This window comes from Azolla caroliniana, unplaced genomic scaffold (assembly GCF_043228905.1).
Source record: "Azolla caroliniana isolate FFs.n. ecotype wild unplaced genomic scaffold, voAzoCaro1.0.p SCAF_12, whole genome shotgun sequence".
NCBI lineage: Eukaryota > Viridiplantae > Streptophyta > Polypodiopsida > Salviniales > Salviniaceae > Azolla > Azolla caroliniana.
In genome coordinates this window covers 19,343,067-19,349,583 of record NW_028230447.1, presented here as the reverse complement: position 1 = coordinate 19,349,583, position 6,517 = coordinate 19,343,067, and the positions used below count along the sequence as shown (strand labels likewise).

The 6,517-nt window shown below is 33.7% G+C and overlaps 1 long non-coding RNA gene across 1 annotated transcript; it reads left to right on the top strand.

The window, feature by feature from the left end:
* Positions 1-4,043: 4,043 nt before the first annotated feature.
* Positions 4,044-5,778, top strand: LOC147857384 (uncharacterized). Its single transcript, XR_015530572.1, has 2 exons — positions 4,044-4,317; positions 4,389-5,778. It is a non-coding gene; the product is annotated as an uncharacterized LOC147857384 (long non-coding RNA).
* The last annotated feature ends 739 nt before the right edge of the window (positions 5,779-6,517 follow it).

The window sequence follows — 6,517 nt, the reverse complement described above, 5'->3', positions numbered from 1 at the left end:
CGAGCTATCATCATCTCTCACTTTTCCAAAGGGGCAATTGTCCATGTGGGTCGCGGGGTTAAATGTTGCAAAGCTAGGGAGGGTTGGCGACACTTTTAGTTCTCGTCTCCTCTTACCTAAGAAATTCTTCCAATAGTAGATGGTTAGTGTCTATTTACTAAAACTTGAAGAAAAACAATAGTGTAGCAATTCATGTAACTCTTGACTAAATTTACTATTGCCCTGTAGGGCATTAACTCTAAAATATAATATATTACATTGAATGAGAAGGGTGTTAAAAGAAAAACTTTGTTCCTCATAAAACCCCCTAGATCATCATTTGTTTTTGCACACTATATTGGCAATTCCTTCTTTTCGCAAAACACATGTTTGATTGATCTTTCTTTTGTTAGGGGGTTCTTGTCAGAATCAAAGGGTCTCACAAACTTATATTTGCTTAAGACAAATGTTGATATCAAATTTAATGATTTTACGGAAGTTCCGCTACTTGGAACACTACATATTTCTTTCTTTTCTTCGAGTATGACTACACAACCTCTAGTTATTGCAACAATGAAATGCCATAAAACGAAAATGGAGCTCTCTAATGCTCCATTGTGAGATATTTTTGTGTTACTCTTCAAATGCTCAAGAAAGAAAATAGCATAATTTCTATAACCAAACTTTTTTTTTTCCCCAAAATGAAGCTACTTTCCCATTAGTTAGGAAGGATTATTACAAAAAGACTATACAAGGAGGCTTATACATAGATCGAGGAATCTACCTCCGATCAAGTTAAAGAAAATGAGACTAGTTACATTGCCTTTCGGACTGACTACTTAATGTAAGTACCTATAACCAAACTTGTTTAGAGGGTAGTACAAATCAAAATACTAAAGATTAGAAAAGAATATGTATTTAGATTAAGAAAAGAATGGTTAAAGAGTGCTTAACAACACCAACAACACCAACAACACCAATCACCCTCAAACGAGGACAAGAGAGGAACATAAAATATGATTGATGTCGCATACCACCAAATATTATCTTATTGTATATCTTCAATATTAAAATGAACAAATATGAAAGGAGAGAGGTGTGCCTCCCCAATAAAGTCTTTACATCTCAAGATGGCATCCATTGGTAACCCGTAAATCTGAATAACGTGTCAATGTTGGTAATTGAATTCATGAATTGTCGCTATTGTTTTAATTGGTTCAAATCTAGTTAATTTTCTTAGTCAATCAACAACAGCCACATAGACTTATCTAGAGTCATGACCTCATGGTGTTTAATGTAGAGAAACAATAATTTCTTTAGATATACTTTATTTTTTATTATCATAAATATCTAATCGATGGAAATGATATGTATCTTTCGGCTGCTCGAGATTATTCATCTAACATTTCAAACATTTGATTACATAAATTTGCATATAGTGGCGTAATTTAGGTTGAAAAACTTTTGTAAAGATTTGGACCGAGTGTTCGATTTATTCTAGGGTGCCTAGATGAGGGTGTATTATGAAACTAAAAAGGAGTTGGTTTTTTTACCTGAGGGAGATCTAAAACACAAACATTTGCATTACGATATAGTAGGACAATTAGAAATGTGAAAAGTTGACTTTAAGGGTGTGCTGATTAAAATGGCACCTTTACTAAATTCAAATCTCATCAATATATTTTAATGAATTTGTCATCGAGGTATTGCCCTTAAAGGTTGATAAAAAACAGATCATATTTTTAATTAGTAAAGCTAAAGACGTTAACGTCCTGAAATTGATTAAGTGCATCAATAACTATGTTGCATTGAATCTTTGTAATAACAAATAGAAAATATAAGTCTTGAATGAGATAATATCATCTTGACCAACAAAATCATGTTGATTGCAAAAATGGTTTAAAGAATAGTGGTTTATTGTGACCAAAAAAATCAAATTCCATACAAATAACATCTCCAACTTTTAAGTGCATGAATGATCGTAACAATGTTTTTTTCTAGAATTGAATACCGAGGTAGAGTAGAGTCAAGTTTCATACTCTCAAAAACAATATGTTTCATGTCTTAGTAAAGAACAACGCTAATTCCATAATCACTAACATCGGTTTCAACCTTGAAATGCTTTGAAGGGCAACAAATCTCTCTGCTTTTTTATCAATTCATCTCCTATCCAACGTATAACATAAGGTAATATTTAGTGGTATGGGACATTGGCCATATTTTACCTTTGTGTCTTATGCTTTGGTTGGGGGTGGATAGTGTCGTTAAACACCATCAAACTATTATTTTCTTAATCTAAATATTTATTGCTTATTATTGGTATTCAATTCATAAGTTATAGGTACCTACTTACATTAAGTAGCTAGTTTAAAAGGATATGTACGTAGTCTCATTTCTTGAACTTGGTCGGAGGGTGATTCCCCGATTTATGTATGAGCCACCTTGTATAGTCTTTCTATAATAATCTCTCCTAACTAATGGGAAAGTAGCTTCTTTTTGGGGAAAAGAAGAAGAAGATTATTAATAACTAACATTGGTATTGTGAAACCACAAAGTGAGATGAAACCCCACAATGTGTGCAAGAAATGCAACAAAAGAATATTGACAATGAGATGAAAACCCACATGTACAAATTTGTTGTTAAAGAGTAGCCACAAATCCTTCAACAGAAGGTCACAAGAGAGGGAGAGGTCATGCGAAGCTCGTCCTTTGGAGTGTTGAGTTTTGAAACAATTTTAAAAAACAAACATAAATAATTGAAATAATTGTTGTATCTAACAACTACATCTTACTAAATTTAAAAAACTTTTTAAATGTATTAAAATGTTGCCTCACACATGTTTTCATATATCTTAAACCATATAGCTGGTTTATTCTCTTTAAAGCCTTGAATTGTAAACTTGGATTTTGATTGATATCAATGAATAATACAAAATTGAGTGGTATCAAGTTAAAACTAAGGTTCAATATGAATAGTAAGGATTTTTAAAGAATCTATTAAAATGAAATGCTAGTCTTGTCTAGGTAAGTAGTAGTATTTCTATAATCTTCAACTAATTTTGCTCTTTCCTATTCTAATTTTATGGCTCACAAAGTCAATACTTTTTAGTATTAGGTCTCATGGCTCTAGCTATGAAACTGATGGGAAAGAAATGTGGTGACAAAAATGAACTTATCGATACTCCCCCTCATATACTTAGGGACAATTTTGGGTTTGCCCTTTGTATTTCTGAAGATATGGTTGTATTCCATTGTTCAACGAGTGATGTGCCTCACATGCTTGAAAATTTATACATCACTAATTTGCTAAATCCCTCTTCCACAAAACCAGTTGAATGATTGGGAGGCATGAACTAATCACATTGCGCAATGGCATTAAAAGCACTAGACTTAATGATGAATGTATAATTCACAATGTGACTTGTCATGCAATTGGCATGGTGGTTGGTATAGTCTTAGCGACAAGATTGTGATTTTGATTAGCACTAATCACAATGCTTTGAAAATGATCAATTACTAAGCATTGTCGCCACAAAACTAAGTGTGTGAATTGTGGTCATGACTCACGTGAATAAACACTCTAATTATAATGTTATTCAGATAGCATGTAACCGTATAGTTTCCCTTACACAATTAAATGATATGTCAATTGTTGCGAGCATAATTTCTTAATTCCTAATTAACCCAAGATATAAGTTTTTGAGTTGTCTTTATCAGATCAATTTGATTGATTTTGTGGAAGAATGGTCTTCACAAAATAGTAAATTATGATTTTAAGCATGTGTGGCATATTTAGTTTTCAATGAAGGGCATAAGACAATATGTTTGAGGAATACAAAGGATAGGACCAATATTACCCTTTGTAATTCAACAAGGAACAATGATTTTCTGTTGAAAGGATATCTTAGAGAATATCTTGACATGGCCTTGCAAACACACACACACACACGTATAAGAGTCAAAACTATTATACAATTGAGAGAGTGACTTGCATGATCAAGGTAGGGAGACTAGTGCGGGCATATAGCATAATGTGAAGACATGGTTGAGAGTAGACATCTCCTCTGTTTCTCTCTCTCTCTCTCTCTCTCTCTCTCTCTCTCTCTCTCTCTCTCACACACACACACACACACACACACACACACACACACATTAGCTCTCTCATACACATTATCTCTAAGCTATCTAATGAAACAAAACCAATACAGACACTTTTCAAAAGTATAGCTCTGAGTTTATCTAACACCTACTTATATTTTGGTTAGCCTATTTAAAAGGGACAAACTATAATTGCATTGACCCATGGACATTGCTCCTACCTCTCATCACATGGAGGAGGTAAAGATTGGTACTTATGTATTAAATGTTCTAAACTTTTCTTTGTTCCTAATGTGTGTTTTTTATATCAGTAAAGTGTATGCATGCATATGCATCACATGATGGAGTTGTAAGGATGGTGACGATCTTATCAAATTTGGAGGAATAGGATCGAAAGGAATTCCATGTAACTTTACATCAACAACAACATCATCATTGTCATGCTCAACGATGTCACCATGTTCAAGAATGCCCCATTGGGCTTTATAATGTCATCAATGCCATTAATTTGAATCTTCATTATGTCATCATCATTGTTGTTTTCATTGTCGAGTTTGATGATGTCAAAATCTCATCCGCAATCACAATCATTGGCATACTTCTTGGAGGAAGAAAGGCAAGCTGAATTGAGGTGTAAGTTGGATAAGGAAGTGAAGATGATGATGGGAGGAGGAAATGATATAATCAAGGATTTCATAAATGGCGCAACTAAGGTGTATGTTAATATGATGTTCGAGGGTGAGGAGACCAATAATAAGATTGTGACAATCACTCCTCAAAAGGATATTTTAAATGAGACCAAGCTCTATAGAAATGCTTCCAAACTATATTCCCTTCATTGTTACCAAAGATTAAGTTATGTGCCCTATATGATTAGTAGGAGCTTCAAAGGCAAGCCAAAGAAGAGGAACCCCCATCATTCTCATACCCATCATTCTCGCTATTTCCATGTCCTCTACACAAACTTTAGCTTTGATCAAGATCACCCTCATTACACCCTTAAGGAGAACCTTTAAAACCCCGTCATGCTCAATAATCATCAATTGTGACTCTTAAGGTATTTACTATCAAAGTCAAAACAAATAATCATTGGCTTTGTTTTCCCCAAAAAGAAAATCCTCCCATTAGTTAACAAAAGCCAAATCCACAAAATACAAATTATATGGAAAGGAAACCATTGGCTTTATTGCCAGGTAAAAAGACATGTTAACAATTCAGAACTCTTTCTTAGGCCCCCTTTGGTGGTTCGAGCTCTTTCTTTATAAACCAAGTTTCAACAGATAAAGTGCATTCCATGATCACCAAAATGGCGGTTGACATTCCTAGTAACAAGAAATGGAAAACTACCACTATAGTTTCCTTGGATCTTGTCACAAGGGTTAATGACCTCTACTCGACTTCAAACCACAATCGAACATGATTGCTGATTGATTTTATATCCAATACCATAATGGCTTTGGAGAAGCAAGAAATAACCATCTTGGCTTCCAAGTTTCAAACTTCCTTGGCCCTATGCAATGTTCATGTATTTATTTCCATTATGATTCATAATATTTGGATCTAACCATGATTGCTTACTGATTTTGTATCCAACTTATAATCACTTTCGAGAAGTAGAATTATTTTTTATTGCCTTCCCCACAAGGGAGAAAAAAACGAGATATTACATGCAATATAACACCATATGGTGGATTGCTCATTGATTTTGCGTCCATTTATATAATTATTTTGGAGAAACCAAGCATTGTTTATTGCCTTCTCGATAAAGAGAAACTTAAAACACAAACTTTTGTGCATAACACTCTATGATCTATCTAACAAGACATTAAGTGCATAACACAATGTGATGTATTGTCTCTTATTTGTTACCGTATCGATACACATGGGTCACAAAATAGACGTCCATATCTTTTGTAGAGGAAAAACTCCATGACAAAAAATCAACTTATTCTTTGTGGAGACAGTTAAATTATTAAGATAGATTTTATTGACTGCTTTCCAAACGAGGCTTCTAAAAAATAATGAAGTGTGGACAAATATATTCCATTTCCTTCTTCGATAGTGTTAATGACTTATTTGTAATTTATAATGCATGAAGATCTATCTCATTACAATCAAACAATGAGTTAATTCAGAAAGACTAGTCCATTACATATTGAACCATCATTATCTCTTGCATTTAGCATGAAATCCTCATTTGTCTCTTGAGAACCGTCGATTTTGCGAATGATGCTCAAGGATTTATTGATGTTGATGGTCAAAATTATTGTAATGTGATTTTCAGTAGATGGGGATACGATCTCTCGTATCCAATACCACACAAGATGGTTTCGGAATCTACATGTTAGTGCTTACAATTTTGATAGCCACCCCAATGATTCAAAAGATATATCCCATGAAATAACTCACAAGTTAGAGTTCAATCATCACATTCTCAACC